The sequence below is a fragment of the Lutra lutra genome, chromosome 7 (assembly GCF_902655055.1).
Source record: "Lutra lutra chromosome 7, mLutLut1.2, whole genome shotgun sequence".
Classification (NCBI taxonomy): Eukaryota; Metazoa; Chordata; class Mammalia; order Carnivora; family Mustelidae; genus Lutra; species Lutra lutra.
In genome coordinates this window covers 120,365,852-120,386,186 of record NC_062284.1, presented here as the reverse complement: position 1 = coordinate 120,386,186, position 20,335 = coordinate 120,365,852, and the positions used below count along the sequence as shown (strand labels likewise).

Genomic DNA, 20,335 nt, shown 5'->3' with positions numbered 1-20,335 from the left:
GAGAGGCAGGAGGGTCAGAGAAAGAAAACGGTAAGAAAAGAAGTAGGGGTGACAAGCCAAGGGATGAAATCAGCTCCTAGAAACCGGAAAAGACAAGGAACAGACTCTCCCCTAGAGGCTCCAGAAGGATCCAGCCCTGCCGACACCTTAATTTTGGCCCAATGAGACAGATTTGGAACTTCTGGCCTCCAGAATCACAAAATAATAAATACGCATTGCGTTAAGCTACTAAAATGACGGCAATCTGTTACAGCAGCAATAGGAAACTCATACGCCCCTCTCCCCTGCTAGGTTAGGTCCCTCTGGTCCACACTCACTGGGCTGTTTACTTGTCATTGGACTTAGAGCTTCAGGAAGGCAGGACCCAGGTCTACCCTCTCACCTCTGTACCCCAGTGTCTTGTACGGTGCCTGGTACACAATACTCTAATTGAATGAGGAATAAAAGGTGGAGACCTTGGCACATCGAAACCACACATACAATGTGGGTGAGGGGTGCTCAGTGGGAAAGAGCCAGGCACTCCAGCGGCCCTCAACAGCAGGTGCCCCAACACAGCAATGCTCTGGTCATGGTCATGTCCATGGATGTTCCTTTGGCCGGGAGCCCCCTCCCCACCTTCACCTGCCTGGGAAACTCTCACCCTCCTCAGCCTCAGCTCAAAGCTGCCTCCCCCGTGAAGTCATCCTGGACTCTCCAGGCAGACTCGGCATGCCTGTCTCCCCACAAGCCTGGAAATCCCTGGGAGTCTGAAAGCTTGTCATTTGATTGTTGGATCTCCATTTCTTGGCACAGCGCCTGGCATAGAGCAAATGTTTGTTTTCTGTTGTTGTTGTTGTTAACTCCTTCAGACTCTAAACAAAAGGCCCATCTGAAACCCCACCACCCTCAGTGACAAGGATTTATTTAATGCCAAGTTAGCAGGAGACGCCAAGCTCTGGTGGGGCTAAGTCAGGGTCCCTCCCGGCTTCAGGGGTTTGATAACCTACTTAGGAAACATCCTTCACAGTGTCAGGTGACGAGATGTTAGGAGGAAGCCCAGTCACAGCCTTGAGCTCAGAGGTCAGCTGCCGCTGGGCCTCCTTCACTGACTTGCATCACGGATGTTTCTGGGACTTCTTGCATTCCTGAGGCTGAGCAGAATTGGACCTGACAAAGGTCTTTCTCAGACCAGTTCCTGGTGTCAGTTTGCTAAGAGGCTGTCCCCGGGAGCAGAGTCTGAATAGAATCCACCAATCCCAAGTTTCCAAAGCACCAGGAGAGTTTCAGTCCCAAAGCCATCAGTGTCTGGTTGACCACCTACTTTCTCTGTTTCCTTATCTGCTGAAGGTGGATAGTAAGGACTCCACTGGAGGGCTGCAAAGCACATGCATGGTCATAGCCACCGCGTATCCCTGCTTTGCAGATAAAGAAACTGAGACCTGGAGAGAGTACATGGCTAACCAGAGGTCAAGGGGGCAGAAAGCGGGGGAGTCGGGATTAAAATGAGAATAATCTGACTTCAAAGTCAGTTCTCTTCTGGAGCGTAGGCACAGAAGAATAGGAAACAAAGACATTCCCCTGGTGGAAAGGGCCCTTTTATCTGAAATGTATCAATAATAGATGGGGCATAGAAAGTAATGACCTATCATTCCTCATGACTCCCCCCGAAAGTATCCGGCAGCAAACGCACTGCCAAGAAGTGATGAGAAGGGAGAGGTGGGAAGGGCAATATCCCTTCAGTTAATTTTCATTTTAAAATATTTCCTCACAAATGCTCACCCATTCTACTTTCACCTAAACTCGGGTAGATATGGGAGCACGCACGGAATCTGCTTCTTCGTGGTTGAAGAGGTTCGTGGTAGTTTTGAATTTTTCAGGCTTTCCCGTGCCCTGTTTCCTGCCCATCCTTGCACTCAGTCAACAAACACTGGAGTCAGCCGGGTGCCATTGGCACTGGGGACATGGAAAGGAATAGGACCCATCCCAGCCTTCAGAGTCCGTGGGAGAGTCGACGAGGATCTTACACAAGCACGAATCTAGTGCATCATCACGAGACCTTGTGTGGAGAGCACTTGTCATTATCTGTCCCCCTTGACAGGTGAGGCTTGAAGGCACGGGGCAGCGGCATCCTTGGACCCATGTTCAGACACCCAACCCCAAGTGCCTCCACTCCTCCATGCCACTTGAAACCAATGACATCCCCAGGACTCAGGGTTTCTTGGGAACATGAAAGGCAGCCACCTCAGAGATGCCGCTGTCACACAGCAACGGACTCTGCCTATTGACCCAGGCAAGTACAACGGATTTGCAACACACTGACGAGAAGCAGAGAACTCCTGCCCTCCCCCCAACCCTCCCAGGCCTGGCACGGGTCTCAGGGCCACCTGCACTGGCAGCTCAGAGTCCAGAGAGCTCTAGGGGAATGCTGAGCCCAGTACGTGGACTTGAGGCAAGTGCAGAGGGTGGGTGTCGGGAAGAAGGAGGAACGCTGAGGAGCCTCACAGCAGCTGGTTTCACCATGACCGTCCCTGAGAAGTACAGAGAGAATATGCGAGGTCCTTCTGATGCCACATATGCCAACAGCCAGACCTTGTTCTTTCAGCTTCCGTCTGACAGCCGTACCTTAAGGGGGCTCAGACTTGTCCTGATAAGAACACAGAGACAGTCTACACACACTAAGTGAGCAAGCCATGCATATCCCCAGAAGGCCACCGCAGAAAAGGTTTTTTCCTTTGGGTTCAGGGATTTCTCTCACCTGGCCCTCTCAAAACGCCAGGCTTTGCATCAGATAGAAGAGAACAAGGCATCGGGAAATTTCTGGGACCCTTTAGAGACAGAGAACCAAGACGAGAGGAACTAGACTAAGGGGAGCTGAGAACATGCTGCCACCTTGACTCTCATCTGTCCCCCTCCTCTCCCTTTAGGGCAGACCCTATCTTCTCTCACCAGAATCTCTTCCAAAGCCTCCAGTCCTGCCTCCTCGAATCCATCCTCCACATCGCAGCCAGGTGGCGCTCTTCCAGGTGTGACTCTGAACTCGGCCACCTGACACTTGTGCTCCTCTGAAGGCACCATATGATTTGTTAAAGCACAGGCTCCTTCCAGGACCTGGTGCCTGCCGGTCTCCCCAGCCTCACCTGCTGCCACGCCCCCACACACAGCCTTTGACCCTGTCAAACCCAGCAGTTCCCTGACCCTTGCATGCTGGGCCACCTGCTGATGTGGCCCTTAGGGCTGTCTTGCTTCCCAGATACCTTTCTTCTCCCCACTCTTTACCTGGCCCACAATACCTCCTACTCACTTCATGAGTCACTTCATGTGTCACCACCTCCAGGAAGTCTTCTCTGACTCCCCACCCCCCCCCCAATATAATCAGATGTCCTTCCTCTATGCTCTCCTGATGTCTCATTGTGGTGCCTAGCACAGTGCCTACAATTGAGTTGCTCCTACTTATAATTTACTGAATTCCTGAATTCATTCATGCATCCATCCATAAATTTACCAGCATTTACGATATCAATTTTACACACTTCCCCAACAGAAAATCTGACTGCAGAATTCACTGAATCTGGTACTATGAGCAGCCCCAATACTGTAGTATTTTTTCCCACGGACAGACATCCAAAGTCAAGGGGTTAAAGTTCTCAGACATTGAAACAGTCTAAGGAGAGCTCCTCGTGATTTGTTCAATTCCTAGGGAAGACGAGAAAGAGCCCAGGACCAGGGCTCCTCCTTGTCCATACTGAGCTGGTCAGAACAGCCTTGTCCTTTTCCACGGCCCTGCTCCTCTTCCAAGATCTGGGGCTCCCTACTTTGTGGCTTTCCCAACAGGCCCCACACTCCACCATGCTGGTGCAATGGACCCCTCTGTCGTGACTGTATGGTCAACGTCTGAAGGCACAAAGCTATGGCTGGGGCTCTGTTGTCTAGTTCCAAAATACTTCCTGAATAACATTTTGTCCCTTATTTTTTTCTTTAAGATTTTTATTTATTTATTTGACAGACAGAGATCACAAGGAGGCAGAGAGGCAGGCAGAGAGAGAGGGGAGGAAGCAGGCTCCCCACGGAGCAGAGAGCCCGATGTGGGGCTCGATCCCAGGACCCTGAGATCATAACCTGAGCCAAAGGCAGAGGCCTCAACCCACTGAGCCACCGAGGCACCCCCATACTTTGTCTCTTACTCTAAGTTTTTTCCTCCGTAATTTAAATTAACTAGAGCACTTTAAAAAAAAGAAAGAGTTTCTTCCCCCTACCTTTTGGATTAAAAATAATAAGCAGCTGTAGTTCCCAAAATATCTTCTTTACCCTGGGGCCAAGTGTTTTAAATCCCATTGTCAGGGCCCATTCCTTCCAGAAAGAGGTTTGCCTTTCCCAGGTGTTTTGTCAAAAGCAGTTACCTCTCCTCACTGGGCTCCAGGAAGGAGGACCTCTCCCAAGCAGCCTGGAGCTGGGGGATCCTTCAAAAACTCTAATCCTGCTCCTGCTTAAAACCCCACAATTACTTACACAGCTGTTTACATGGCCTCCAATGCCCCATGTGCTCAGGGCCCTCTTCCTTCCCCAGCCCTGCCCCACCCTCCACATGCTGCCCTCTGACCCTGGCAAACATCCTTGGGTCTCAGCTTTCTCAAGCACGTAGATCACAAGTGGTTGTACCAATCGAACCAATTGGTTTTACAGACCCACGGTAGAAAACAAAACTGAAAAATGCATGTTAATCCATTTGGCAGAAAGATCCTATGACTTAAGTCTATAAGCCAATACACTGCCTGATTCCCTAACCTAAAGAAATCTGTTCACTGCATCCCACCCAATGATGCTGACAGAAGCAGCTAGAGATACTTTGATAAATTCCATTTTATCAGAGCATAAAATACAGAGGTGATCAGGACACTAATGTTTTCCAGTGATGAAGAGGGAGGGGCATTTAGAAACTTCATGTGCCATTTATTCACTTATTCAACAAATACATGCCAACTCTGTGCCAAGAGTAGTAGCAAACTCCACACTCAGTGTCCAGGCTGCCAAACCACCCTCTGCCAGGAAGCTCAAGGGACCAATTCTTTTGAGAAGCCCAAGGCCAGTGAAACCAGTGGATGTAAGCTTCCCCGTAGCTTTGATTCTCCAATGTAGCTTTAATCCCTCTTCTACTCTCTGCTTCCTCTGCTCTGATCCAACCTTCCCTTCCCATCCCAAACCTTTCCAAAGACATCTCAGGTCCACCAGACTAAAGACCTCTCCAAATTTCTCAGCATCTTGAGGGAACCTTCCTCCATCTTCTTCAGTGACACCTGGGCTTCCCCTGAGGACACCGTCCTCTGAGTGTGGCATTCAGGTAGAGGTTATTCAATCTCCCTCACCACAATGTCAGGGCCAACCCTGTCCCAGAAAAAATAACACTCCGTACCCTTGTGTCCAACTCCCTGTTCCTTTGAGATCCAAATCCTCTGACTCCTCCACTTTTTCCTCTTCCCATGGCTGTCGGTTGGTAGAGCTGCATTCTCTCCTTGATGCCCTGAAGCTTTCGTCCAGGTCCTGCTTTCCTCCTGAGATATTTCAGTTGTTTCACAGACAATCCATCCAATACCCAAACTCCCATTTCCTTGATTTCATCACCACTACCATCATCTCCAATCCACTTCAACCAGTGGCTCAGGCCAGTTCCCCAGAAGCAGGTCCTGAGGTGAAGATTGGTGTGGAAACAATTTATCTGGGAAATGCTTCACCAGGAGAAGCCCCTAAAAGGGTGGGGAAGCAGGGCTGGGAAGGACAGGAAACCAAGTAAGCATGGGTTCCAGCTGAAGTCCTTCCCCTGAGCCCACGGGAGCTCTGCAGTATAAATGCCTTCTCCAAGTTTGTCCCAACTCTCTTACCCAGTCAGTCACTAGCTACAGAAACCCCTGGAGGGACATAAATGCTCAGGAGCATCCTGGTAAGAGATGTCAGTAGACCAAAGAAAATCTTCTCAAAAGGGATTCTTTGTAGGGACAAGCTACAGGGGGAGAAGTGCATAGACTCTGGAGGAGGGGTACACAGGGTCAGGAAGAACGTTCTGGAAGGCTGGAGGAGCACCAGTAGTTTCCACTACAGCTGCCTACTCCTATGTCCACATCCCAAATGCCATTACCACAAGAAATGACCCTGCCTCAGTAATCCACTTCAGACCTGAGCTCCCTATCTACCCAGCTCTCTCCCTGTGACTACCCCCACAACACATCCTGCCCCCACTTCTCACTCTCTCATGCCCCCACTCTGTTTTCTTCCCTCCCCGCCCAGCTTAGATTCCAAGTTCAACAATTCACTCTCCAGCTCACAGACTCCACTCCCTCTCTTTCTGTCCTTTCCTGGAGCCACTGGAGACACCCCCTTCTATGTTCTTCTTTCTCTCTGCTCAGAGACCTCACCCTGGCTGCTAGATGCCACTGGGAAATCAAACAGCCTTGGGGATCACTGACGCTCCAAACCTACACTTTCCTTCTTCAGCTTGAGGCCACACAGCCAGTTGCCCTGTCTCCCTGCTCAGAAACACCCATCTGGACAGACGTCATGGAGATATTAAGGTGTATCTGACTGTACACGACCTGAAATTGTACATGGGAATCCGTCTGCAAGACAGCTGTCTACTTTCTGAGAGGATTTGCTGGGGAAAGCACTGGAACGGCAAGCTGCGTGTTTGACTAAAAGAGGCTGCGGTTTATATGTGTATATCTTTAAGAACAAACCATTTATGTAGAATGATCTGTACCCTCATTGTACCCTTGTGCTGGGGTCACTGAGATGGGAGTCTCAACGCCCCAGTACACTGGGCCCCTGGGATAGCCACCCGGAGCTCCTGGCTTGCTTCATAGCCACTAAAACCTCCTATATTAAAAAAAAAAAAAAAAAAAAATCTTGGATGAAAAAGAAATTTTAGATGGCTCTTCCTTCACTGTGCCTACTAAGTCACAAAAATGAATGCAATCCATCAAAGGCGGAAAACGGTTTCTACAAAACACCCCACAAAATGGCTTTGCCTTTCAGCATCACCCTCTGGATAATTTTCCCCTTAGAGTGGCTCCTTTAATGCAGTCTCAGAGCTGCTGACATCAGCAACATTTCTGTGATTCGCTGCAAATGCAGCCATCAGAGACTGGGAGTGAGTGCGGGAGAGAGGAAGCGAGAAACGTAAAAGGGGAAAAAATACCCACATTGTTCCTCATGAGGCTGGGGAGACAGTGATGTAGTAAATACCCGTCTGTTTCTCTGAAGCCTGAGAAGTGTTTCCAAATACTATTAATAGCTCTAATTGGTGAAGTCTTCAAGGAGTCAACAGACTTACTGGAAAATTGGGTGAACAGATCTAAAAAAGACAGGGAATGGAATCTTTGATAAACCAGCACTTCTAGATTTGGGGAACCAAATGGGATCCGATGGAGCCAAGAGTCATTCCTGGCTAGGGAATCCTAGGGCTGAACTCCAGGGAGTTTCCCAACCAACCATGAGCTGCTGAATATAGGCTGGCCCTTCTTGTCAGACCAACACCTCCCTCCACTGCCCTGTTATCTGCAGTCCTTTCTCATTAGTAATCCCTCCTGCTAGAGAGTAAATTCCTCTAGATGCCCCCTTGCTCTGGGACCCTTACCTCTAAATCTCCCAGAGTCCCAATCCCAGTGCACAGCATATAATAAGAGCTCAATTAATATTCATGGCATGAATTCAACAGATGCTGGTCTAGTATCTAACATGCCTTAGGAACCAATCCACACGCAGGTGATGAAGCAGGACCCTGGTGTCCAGGAGCTCACCAGCTAAAAAGGTGGATGAACTGGTGAAGCAATCTTCCCCCACCATGCCCCTGTAATTCAGAAAGGGCCCGGCGCTGAAGGATCTAGAAAAGGGATCCAAAATCTCAGAGAGCAAACAGATCCCTGCCTGTATTCTGAGGAAATCTTCCAAGCTGTTATGCTGGTCCTGAACCTGCTCCCCAAGAAACAGCTCATAAAACAAGGGAGTACAGAAAGAAGTGTGCTCTGGCATCATTTTCCAAAATTTATTCCTCTTCCTTTATGTTACTTCTGATGGGTTCTCAGACCCCCAGCTGTTACCCAGATGAACCCCATGTGATAGGTTATCAGCAGTTAAGCCATCCTCTAAAACATATTTCCAATCAAGGAACTGCCCAATTATAAGAACCATAGGACCTGGCTCAGAAACGTACAACCAAAACACAAATTAGCGAATATTGGCACATTGTAGGAGTCAATAAAATAGTGTAAAATAAAAATGTCCCGTTCTGCCTGCCATGTAAACAAATGTTAATGAGGGATGCAACAGTCCTTGTAAATAGCAAAGCTCAGGGGGAAGAAAGCACAAGAGAAAAAAAAAAAAACATTTCCATAGATAGCTAAACTATCTTTCGGGTTCTCAGCTTTTAAGTTTTTTTTTTTTTAATTTATGTATTTGAGAGAGAATAAGTGAGAGAGAGCATGAGAGAGGAGAAGGTCAGAGGGAGAAGCAGACTCCCCAAGGAGCTGGGAGCCCAATGTGGGACTCGATCCTGGAAGTCCGGGATCATGACCTGAGCCGAAGGCAGCCGCTCAACCAACTGAGCCACCCAGGTGCCCGGTTCTCAAAAAAAAAAACTGGTTCTCAGCTTTCAACCAAGGAATATAATCCTCATAGAAAATCCTAGCTGATATTTAACGCGTCAAACACTTTGGATTCAACCTATACTTAATTGCTTGAAAGTTGCCTCTAAAGAGGTCATTTGAAATACAGTCTTGTGGTTATGACTCCTCCACTTCATAGAAAGGAAAAAGAAAAAGGGCCTAGAAATTGTTATAACCAATTAAAATAGCAAATGACACAACCCAGCTACCTTGGAATTTGTGGGCATTTCCAAGAATTCCCTGCCATTTAAAGATTTTTAATGGCTCCTCAGATGCCAGTAGCATTTAAGCTGCTACAACTGGGAGGTGCTGAATTCAGCAAAGCCATTTGCTCCAGAGTCACAGGGCAAAATTAGGTACGTCATGGAGTTCAGTGTTCCTGAAGCACAGCCAAAAGGGCCATACCACTTAACTCACTGGAAACTTCCACGTGAAGTCCATCTCCTGACATTCTCTAAGTGGTTCACAGGTACCAGGGTGAGTTCTTTCCATTCATGGATCTCTGTGGGTTATTGGTCCCTGCGGCACATAATGCAGCTTCTATCATCTGATGAGTGCCTACTGTGTGCTCGGTACTCTATGAGGTGCCCTAAGGGAACTTAATAGGAGCATTAGCTATCACCAGAAAAAAAAGGTCCCTCGAGGTTGGCATTTCTTACTGGTCCTGGTGACTCAACCCTGAAGCAGACCTTCTACTTAAAGGTGGCTTCTACTTGACAGTCTAGCTAGGGTAGGTGAGTGTGCTAAAATTCATACTACATGAAATTCATCATTTTAACCATTTTAAAGTATACAAAACTCAATGTGCGCTGAAAGATTCAGCAAAAAAAAAAGGCAGGAGAAGAAGTTTAATTTGTATTTCAGATTTTCATAAATTAGGATAAGTAGAGCTCATGCAATATTTGGGATATACTTATACTTTAAAAAAATTTTTTTTTCCAAAATTTACATTTAACTGGGTGTCCTGCATTTTATCTGGTAATCCCATGTCAGAGGGACAGAAGGAGAACAACCATCAACCACCCAACACAACCAGCCAAAAATGTAGGTAAGTACGACACTGGGTGATACAATCATAAAACCATATAAAGGCAACCAGGCTTGAACCTCTGGCACCCTATCACGACTGCCCTTCCCAGGAACCCCACCACCTCCACCTCCCAGAACCAGTGCCCACCAACATGGCCGCACCTGACTTGGCCTCCCTTAGCATTCTGCATGTTCTCCACTGAACAGGGAGCCTGATGTGGAGCCTGATGTGGAGCTCCACGTGGGGCTCGATCCCAGGACCCTGAGATCATGACCTGAGCTGAAGGCAGACGCTTAACTGACTGAGCTCCCCAGGCACCCCAGGCCTTACTCCTTCTTAAAACACTCCCACTTCTGGCTTCTTGACACCACATTCCCAAGGTTTTCCTCCATTCTCTCTGGTTTGGTCTTGTGGGTTTGGTTTGGTTTGGTTTGGTTTTTTGAGAGAAAGAAAGCACACATGTGTGAGCAGGGAAGGAGCAGAGGGAGAGAGAAAGAGAGAGAATCTCAAGCAGGCTCCATGCTCGATGAGAAGCCTGACACAGAGCTCGATCTCCAAACCCTGAGATCATAACCTGAACTGAAATCAAGAGTCAGATGCTTCACCAATTGACTGAACCACCCAGGTGCCTTCCCTGGTTAGGTCTTTTTAAATCCACTCTACAGATTCCTCTTCCTAAAAATTTGTAAACATTGGACTTTTGTGGGGCTCATCCCTGCGCCCTTTCTTCTCTGCGTTCTCCCCATGATTGATCTATTTCAGGGCCCAGGTTTTAAATTCCACCCATTTGCTGATGACTCTCAGATCTTTATGCCCAGGGAAGCAGAGGACGGGAGCCAGCAGGAGACAACTCAGGGATCAGTGTGCAAAAGCCAGAGGAACAGAAGGCATGCTGCATCCCAGGTGACAAGACAAGTCAACACTGGAGGTGGCCAGACCCCCCTGCTGCAGAGAACGAGGGAGCTCTGCTGGCTACTTGGGTTAAAGGGATACTGATACCTGGGTCACCCTGGCCATCGCCATAACATCTAGGCCACTTACAACAGGAACAAGAACCAAGCATTTAATGATGACAATCTCAAAGTCATCCTCATGAACTACACAGAGGGCAGTGTAGCCACCACCTGAATGGCCAACCTTCCTCTGTGTGGATACCAAGAAAGCATGGGCTTCGTTCGCCGTGCTCAATCCCAAGGTCCAAGACTTGGTACAATAACTGGAAAACCCTTCACCATAATATTGACCTAGCAATGGGCACTGGTGGGAGCTGGAATCAGAAAAGAGAAAGAAGCATTTGGAAGGACCACATCCCCTGGGAAAACTGTCCTCAACTGTCAGGGGAGGGGAGACTGTTTCTTCTAAGAATAAATTTCAACTCCAGAAAACACATCTCTGACTATCAGCTTCATACATGCAAATACCAATGGTTCAGTTTCACTGGCAGACCCGAAATTGTGTCTCACACTTTCTATGTCCAAATTGTATTTGGTCGCCAACCAGCCAAAAAAGAAGCCTCCTCTCCCAGGATTGGTATCAATATCCACCCAGTTTGCTCAAGACAAATGGCCAGATTGTCAGAGGCAACCTCAAGTCAGCCACCCTGTGGCTCCCTCCCTCCTAGAGTTCTGTCATTTCTACTTGCAAACAGACCTAGAAGGAGGCCTGGCCGTCCTTCTCCCTACCCCACCATTGGCCCAGGCCCCACTACCTCTCTGCAAGACTCTGGCATAGCTCCTCACAGGTCCTGTCACCCCATGCTCACCACCCCACCCCACGCCACCCCCCAGGGGATCTCTGACCAGAAGTCAGAAAACGTTTTCAAACATAAATCCTATCACCTCCCTTCCTCAAACCTTTCCGTGCTCCCACTGTTACCTCTAGGATAAAATGCAGGCCCCCTACTCTGACCCCCAAGGCTTCACAACAGACCCCCCCACTTCTCCAGTTTTGTCTCCCCACCCCTGACCCCACCCTCACGCCCTGCATCCCAGCCTTCCCTCACTTCACCCAGGGTCTTCTTCCCCCCATTCTCCCCATGGCTGACACCCACCCATCCTTTGCCACTCCGTTTAAATGTTACCACCTCACAGAGATCTTTCCTGACCACCCTAAGTAGCCCCTCTCCTTTTGTCTCTACCTTTGCAGTTTACATTATTTGCAGTTGCATTATCTGCTGCTTCTTCCCCAGCAGCCTGCCCCTCTAGAATACCAACTCCAAAGGCAGAGAATTTGCTCATATGGTTCACTCTTGTATACTCAGTGCCTAGCACAGCTCCTGGCACATAGTAGGCATTTGATAAATACTTTGAATGAATACATAAAGCCAAGGAAGAGGTTTATTGTGTAATAAGTACAAATTATTCCAAAAATCAATAATATAATTTTTTTACCTAAAAGGGGTCCTAAATATCAGGTGGTTATCCAAAACCTCAGCTAGAGGATATAAGCAACTTACCCAAGGCAAGTGGCGACCCCAGGATACAGGCCTGGTGTCCATCTAACTCTAAAACCCATCAAGACACCTTGCTGCCTTCATGCTCTGTTGCAAGAAATTTTCTGAAGGAGCAGGTTGAACCGTGATCCTGTATTCATTTGAAAATTTAACCTGAGGTTCTCAATTGGGTACTAATAAATCCTGCCATAATCCCAAATTGCAATCTTTGGTGTTCAGGACTGGACTTCACCCAGTGAGCACAGAGATCAAAAGCTGAAGCATGGGAGACATCTGCTTTTCATGTATACCCCAAAATAAATCAGCAAGGAGCCACCCTTCCATCTCTGACATGAAGGTGAACTACATCTTTCCCCAGGATCTTCCTTTTAAGTCCAGCTGCACACTGTCTCAAACCAATTCTTTTCTTATTCCTAGACTCTCACCAGAAATGCCCTCAACTGAAAGCAGTGAAGGTACAGAAAGGCACTACTTTGGAAATGACAGCATAATGTATCTTCTTATTCTTACTGCCTTGAAGCCTGCCATCAAGTCCTCCCATACTTACAAATCAACAGAGACTGAAATCCATGACCTCCTGAAAGGACTGCCATTTGCACAATGTTCAAAAGAACCATTCACAATTGTACAATACACAACCTGCACAACTGTACATGGTGGCCCTACCTCTTAAGGCCTGCTTCATCTCTGTCAAGTTCGTGATGGCTCGACAATCTGGACATGAGCTAAAAAAATGTTCTTGTGCCAGAAAATTCAAGTTTCCTTTCATCACAAGTGAACAGTTGCTGGGTACATCTATCAAATTCTGCAGTCTGCTAAAGAAGAGGATGATATCATACTTTCAGGTTATTTTTTAAAGCACTTTCCATCATTAAAAAAATTTGTTATGGGGGTGCCTGGGTGGCTCAGTGGGTTAAGCCGCTGCCTTCGGCTCAGGTCATGATCTCAGAGTCCTGGGATCGAGCCCTGCATCGGGCTCTCTGCTCAGCAAGGAGCCTGCTTCCTCCTCTCTCTCTGCCTGCCTCTCTGTCTGCTTGTGATCTCTCTGTCAAATAAATAAATAAAATCTTTAAAAAAATTTGTTATGAAAAAGTAAACAGAAAACATCCAAAGGTCACGGTACGATCACTCTCTGGGACGTACTTACATACTAAATAAGTCAGTCAGGATAACCCATAAGATCTAAATCAAACCAAAAGTCTTAAAAATGGAATAAACCCTCTCTCCCTCTTCTATGACTTTTAGTTTTATGGATTTGTGCTTACACAGGCACTTTAAAGGTTAGATTCTACAGCAGATGGTAATGCAGATCTTGTCAGCAGAAAAGACTTTAGCTAGTGACTGAGATCTTGAGCCTGAAATTAGGTTAATGACAGTGGTACAACTCATGCGCCAAGTTTGTAAGCTACAAATAGCCAAGAGGGATGTAGAATAGACCAGAGGTGTTCAAACTTTTCAAATAAAACCCTTCCATTTCAAGGAAAGATTTTGTTCTAAAACCTTGAATTTCAAGTAGAAATTCAATTGAACGGAATAAGATTCAAAATTTAAGTGGAAATTATTGCTATAGAGGTAAGACTCCAATTGAAGGAAGGAGTCAGTGAGGTAAACCTAACAGACAGAAGATCTGAATCAAACTAAACTTCCTTCAAATGAAAGGGTTTTGTTCTGGAAGTTTGAATTTTGAGTGGAAATTCAACTGAACTGAATAAAATTCAAACTTTAAGTGAAAATTCAATAGATACAGACACAGATGTAAAATTTCATTTGAAGGGAGGATTTCGTTCTAAAAGTCTGAATTCCTCTGATCTAGTCCACACTACTCTTGGATATTGGATATTGGATTCAGTAGTACAAACATCAAATATGAAATACGTATTAATATTACCATATAGTATATTGCATTATATAATACAATGTATGGTATAATACAATATAATATCATCTCAAAGCATGCTGTATGGCTGGAATTTAGAGGAGGGCCCAAAGTCATATGAGCTTTGCCTCCTTCTCAATCTCTATACTCAGTCCAAGATCCACTTGGGACCCAGAAGATTCATGAATATGGATGGAAACCATGAATCTGGAGCAAAGAACACCAAAGGAATATCCAGAACTTGGGTTCTAGTCCCAGCTTTGTATTAACTTGCCCTGTCACCTTCAGCATGCACTGTGGGAGCAGACCTAAGCATCAATACCACCTTGTGTCACTTAACCTACTGCTCCATTACTCTCTCTTGTCTATAAAATGGCAACAGTAATCTGCCTCAGGGGATTACACTGCAAATGCAATGGTATCAGACCCATAAGGTGATTACTATATTGAATGGCTGTAGTGAATATTTAACAATCACTAGTTATGATAATAATTAATTCATTAGATAAGGTCTATAGGATGGGAAATGTGTTCCTGAATGTTGAATACAATGCTAATTGAAACATTTGCATTAAATTCTATTTGTGTCTTGTTTTGACAAGTTTTATTGAGACTACCATTAGGGACTGTCACTGGCTTTCTTCTTCTCCAGACACTGGTTAATTGAAAACCAAATGTATTCATCTTCACCTTTTGGCTTGAAGGCTCCTTGCAGCATCTCAATTTGCCCCCACAGCAATTGGCTCGGGGTCCTACACAGAGTCAGTATTCCATCAGGGTTTCTTAAATGAATGAGAGCTTACCAGTTCTGAATTCCAATACAACAAAAGCCAAGAGAAGTCAGGTGCTTTAATAAATAAAAGAGACCCTTACTTCAGAGCACATCCAAAATTCAGAAGTGCACTGCATCCTTTAAGCCAATTGGCCTTATAATTGGCCTTCTGGTTAAGCTTCAAGACAGACTGCATTTTTCCCAAAACTAGCCACAACATCTCCCATCCTGCATGCTCTCCTCACCATGAGGCTGGGATATTCCTCCCACAAGACAGAATCTCTATGCTCCCTCTCCTTGTATCTGGACAGGTTTCTGACTAAGGCAAAAGTGGCATTGTCTGACCTCCAAAGTTTCCATAAAAGATCACACCACTTCTTCCTGGTTCTCTTGGGACACTCACTCTTAGAACCCAGCTGCCATGCTATGAGGAAGCCCTAACTAGGCCATACGGAGAGGCCACATGGCATGGGCCTGTGTGGGTGCTCTAGCCAACGGCCAAGCTAAGATCCCAGCGGAGAGTCAGCCATAACTGCCATCACATGAGCAAGGAAGACTCCAGTTCATTCCAGTCCCCTATAGCTCCCCACTCGCCATCAATATTCATAGACTTCAAGTGTCTCCACGGGAGGCCTCCCAGAAATTCAGACATCGTGGAGCAAAGATAAGCCATCACTAATGAGTCCTCCCTGATTTCCTAAACCATAGAATCTGAGTTTAACAAGATTTGTTATACTTTTGGTTGGTTGATGTGGTTTGTTATATAGCAATTGGAACAGAAACAGATTTTAATATTACAGTAAAGAATTGCTCATAAAATGGAATCATGGCAGAACCAGGAACAGAACCCAAACATCCTATATACTGACTAATAAGCAAGTCAAAACAACATTCTAAAACATTACTCTTATTATACATATTCTTCCATCAGTTGAAGTGCACCATACAGAGTAAATATAATAGTAACATTAAGATCACTATAATTTATCGAGTGCTTACTATGTACCAAGCACTACTCCAGGTGCTTAATCAGTATTAACTCACCCATACATCAAAATAACTCTATGAACTAGATACTAGTATTACCCCATTTTACAGATGAGCAAACAAAACATAGGACTAAATTAACTTGCCTAAGAACACACCCTTAGTAAGAGGCAGGGCTGGGGTTTGAATCTAGCGATCTGGTTCCAGGATGGGTAATCCTATGCAGTGCACTAGGGATGCTTCCCAAGCCTTATGCCCTGTGAAATATACTATATGCAAAGCAGCTAGCATGGTGCTTGGCACACAGTACACACTCAGTGAATATTGTTTCCTTCCTTCCCCAACACTGACATAATTTAGATCGCCACATTTTCTAAAGCAAAAATGATATCCTTCTAAGCCAGACGTACACCTCCCACATTTTGCCTCACTGCTTGTTCATCTGACTGATGATTTCTACATTTTCATCCCCAGCCATGACCTTTTCCCAGAACTTGTGGATTTAACAGTCTAGCTAATTCCTCCACTCAAATGTCCATTAGCCTCTTAAATTTAACATGAACGTGATTTTTTTTTAAATCTTATTTTCACCCATACACATACCCTGAGACTGCCTCTTCCCCAGATCCCGCATTTCAGTGAGTAGCACTGCCTTTAACACACCCAGAAGTTCAGCCAAAAAGTCCAGAGTCGGTAGTGGTTCAGCTCTGCCCTGGCCACATCCGTCAAACAGGGAGCCATCTGCCAGCTCTTCCAAGTGGATCCTGATTTCCATTACTTCTCCCACCCTCACGCACACAGCTCCCCCTCCCCTGTCCAAGCATCGCAGCTGCACAATGGTGTCCTACCCAGCCAGCCCATTCACCACACAGCAGCCAGCATGACTCCTTTCTAAAACCCAAAATTAGCTCTACCACTCCCTTGCTTAAATGCCTCCAGAGGGTTATCATTACACACCCAAAGAATATCCAAACTCCTTCTCTTAGTTCTCCACGTTTTGGCCACTACCTACTGGCCCCCTCCACCTCAGTTCCCCATCAACACCCTCCAAGAGCCACACCCAGATTTTCCGAGTTAGTTCCCACCTCTGGGACTTTGCATTTGCTATTCCCTCTGACTGGAATAATCTTCTTCTTTTTTTTTTTTTTTTTTAGGATTTTATTCATTTACTTGACAGACAGAGATCACAAGTAGGCAGAGAGGCAGGCAGAGAGAGAGAGAGGAAGGGGAAGCAGGCTCCCTGCTGAGCAGAGAGCCTGATGTGGGACTCATCCCAGGACCCTGAGATCATGACCTGAGCCGAAGGCAGAGGCTTTAACCCACTGAGCCACCCAGGTGCCCCCTCTTTTCTTTTATTTTTTAAGATTTTATTTATTTATTTGAGAGAGAGAGCAGAGCTAGAGAGAGAGAGAGCACAAGCAGGGGGAAGAGAGAAAGAGAGCACAAAAGGGGTAGGGCCAGGCTGAGGGAGAAGCAGACTCCCCGAAGAGCAGGGAGCTGGATGCTGGGCTCGATCCCAGGATCCTGGGATCATGACCTGAGCCAAAGGCAGGGATTTAACTGACTGAGCCACCCAGGTGTCCAACGGCTGGAACATTCTTGCCCAGATCCTTGCAAGGTAGCTTCTTGTCAATGCTCAGGTTTCTGCTCCACATCACCTCCTCAGAAAGGTCTCCCTGATGAAAGGCCAGTCCCCCAGCAGTCACTCTGCAGCCCACTGCCTGTCTTTGTTTCCTTCACAGCTGAAACTGTATCACCAGCTGAAACTGTCTTCTGTACTTATTCGCTTGTTTACTATGTGTCATTCCCACCAGAATCTAAACATTTAGCGTGTCTGATCTACTGCATTTTGTTCCTTGCTTCATCTCAGCACTTAAATGTGTGCTCTACATCACAGAGGCTCAATAAATATCCCTTGGCTAAAATGAAGGAATCCTTTTACTGGACCATAAATCCCTGGCAGTCTGGAACCAGTAATTATTCATCTTTGTATCACAAGTTCTGAACCCAATGTCTATCCCAATATCTGTCTATAGATACTGAAAGAAAGAAGCAGGGCAGGGGGAAGGAAAAAGAATGGGAGGGAGAAAGAGGGACAGAAAGACAGGAAGGGAAGTTGGAAACACAGCCACAGCACACCATTGAATTTTTCCGATTTGTGGATTTTAGAGATATAGTCTTACCAATATTCAAAAATTGAATCCCACATCAGATTGATTTAATCTGTTGTCATTACTGGAAAATAATCACTTAAAATCAAGACTGTTTAAAATAGTCAGAATGTGTGGATGCTCTTACTATATCTGCCATAATTTCACAAACATTTTTCTACGGGCCAACCAGTCTGCTAGAAACATCTGTGAACGTGTCTAAAATGTAACATCTCCTAAGATCAGGGATGTAGGTAAGGGAGTAGAAAAAGAGAAGTTGTCCCAGGAGGAAACAGAAAGGTAGAAATGCAAATCCTGCTCCAAACAGCCTGCGCCTCCCGCAGGAAAGAAGCCAAGAAACGTTTACATCTATCCCGACTCTGCTCACAGCAGAGGAAGGTTCAACACTTCCATGCACACTTCAGCCCATCCTAGACTCTGGGTAGAGCCCCGGCAACTTCTCCCTCCTATCCCTGTCCTACATGGCCTGGGTGAGCTGCTGCTGCTCATTCCAGCACCCAGGAGTCTCATCAGAACACCACACAGTCTGGGGACCAACCTTCCCCCTAACTTTGCCCTTCACATAAAAGTTCCAGTCCCATGGGAGGGAATTCTGGCAAAGATCAAGAATAATGTGGCCTTTAATATTCAAATGCTTCCCTCAAATTCACTTGAATGTACCTTCTTTTTGCCCTTTAAAATCACCAGGTGGATTCTATACTAATCCCTGAAGAGGAACTTCACCGGGCTCCGCTCTTCCTACACTATGTCAGCTTGAAGCAGGTCCCCGTTAGCACAATGATAAACGGTCTTGGGAAGGATCAGTTCAGTGGGAGGATGAACACATGCTATTTGATTCTCTTGAAGACAACCGACATAGTAGTCAAGGCCATGATGTAGCTTTAGACCATGATCAGGATGGGAGAGAGAGATGTAGCATTGGCCTCCCCTGGGAACTCTGCCCACTGGCTCAGAATTGGAGCTACCTGTCAACCTTTTTTAGGAAGAGAGCCACAGGTTATACCATGTAACCTTCCAAGGACAGTATATTATTTTTTTTAAGATTTTGGTGAGGAATTGCTCAGGAATTACTTGCCCTTCCAAGGACAGCATATAATTCAGTAATTAACTGTAGGAGCTGAGAATCAGACAGACCTCAGCTCATGTCGCTAGCTGTGTGACTTTTAGAGAAAGTACTTAAGCTTGCTAAGGTCCAGTGTTCTTATCTTCAAAATGGGAATAAAACCTTTCCTTCACGCTACGATGGTGCTTCAGTAAGATTATTCACCTAAAGTGCCCAGCATAATACCTCACGTACAGTAAATAGTAAATGTCAACTGCCATAATTATCACTACTGTCATCTTGCCATTCATCTATTTTGGTGTAACCCTTGTATCTTACTCACTTTTTACACCCAGTGCAAAGCAAAGGGTCCAGCATACTGTGGATACTTAAAAGATAATTTTTATTTCTTTAACATTTGTTTATTATTTATTTGAGAGAGAGAACATGGGAGGGAAAGGCAGAGGGAGAAGGAGAGAGAGACAGTCGGAAGCAGACTCCTGTGCTGAGCACCAAGCCCCCATGGGACCAATCTCATGACCCTGAGACCACAACCTGAGCCAAGAGTCCAACGCTTAACTGACTGTGACACCCAGGCACCCCTTAAAAGGCAATTTTTGAAAGAATCAGTGCAATAGGCAGAATGATGTTTCCCCCAAAGACTGTCCATGCCCTAATCCTTGGTACTTGTGAAAATATTACCTTATGTGACAAAAGGACTTAGCAGATGTGAGTAAGTGAAGAATGTTGACATGGTGAGATTACTCTAGATTATCTGAATGGTTCCAATGTAATCACAGGGATCCTTATAGGAGGGAGACAAGGAAGCCAGAGGCAGAGAAGGGGATGTGAGGATGGAAGCAAAGGTCAGGGTGCTGTAGCCGTGAGCCACGGAACATGGGCAGCCTCCAGACACTGGAAAGGGCCAGGAGAGGATTCTTCCCTAAGAGGATTCCAGAGGAATGCTGCCTTGCTTATACGCTGATTTTAGCCCCATGAAGCCAATTCTGAAGTCTGACCTACAGAACCATACAGTAATAACTTTGGTTGTTCTAAGCTCCATCCAGTTCAAGGGAATCTGTGACAGCAGCAACAGGAAGCCCCCACAATCAGTGTCCCAGACGCTTGCTCGGTGCCAGGTGCTCTGTACCTTTCAAATAGGCTCACAGTAAGGCTCACAATAGGCCAGCATGGAAGTTCCACTCTTGCCCCAATTTTATAGACGGAGAAACAGAAGCAATAGGACTGACCCACACTGTGTGCAAAGAAGAAAATCTTTACAGAAAAAACCTTAATAAAAATTCTTACTGATTTTCCTGCAAGGAACAAAGCCCAAAGCTACAGGGCCACAAGAAAATGACAAAATTTTTTCTGCAAA

At 46.1% G+C, this 20,335-nt stretch overlaps 1 protein-coding gene across 4 annotated transcripts in view; it reads right to left on the bottom strand.

The window, feature by feature from the left end:
• The window catches only part of KCNK10 (potassium two pore domain channel subfamily K member 10), a 129,046-nt gene that overhangs the window by 71,828 nt on the left and 36,883 nt on the right, over nucleotides 1–20,335 (bottom strand). The window contains exon 1 of one of the 4 annotated variants that reach the window (XM_047738868.1): nucleotides 4,377–4,467. The exons of the other annotated variants lie outside the window; for them this stretch is intronic. The gene's annotated coding sequence lies outside the window, so the exon portion shown is untranslated. Of the gene's footprint in view, nucleotides 1–4,376; nucleotides 4,468–20,335 lie in introns of those variants that run through there. 4 annotated transcript variants of the gene reach the window in all.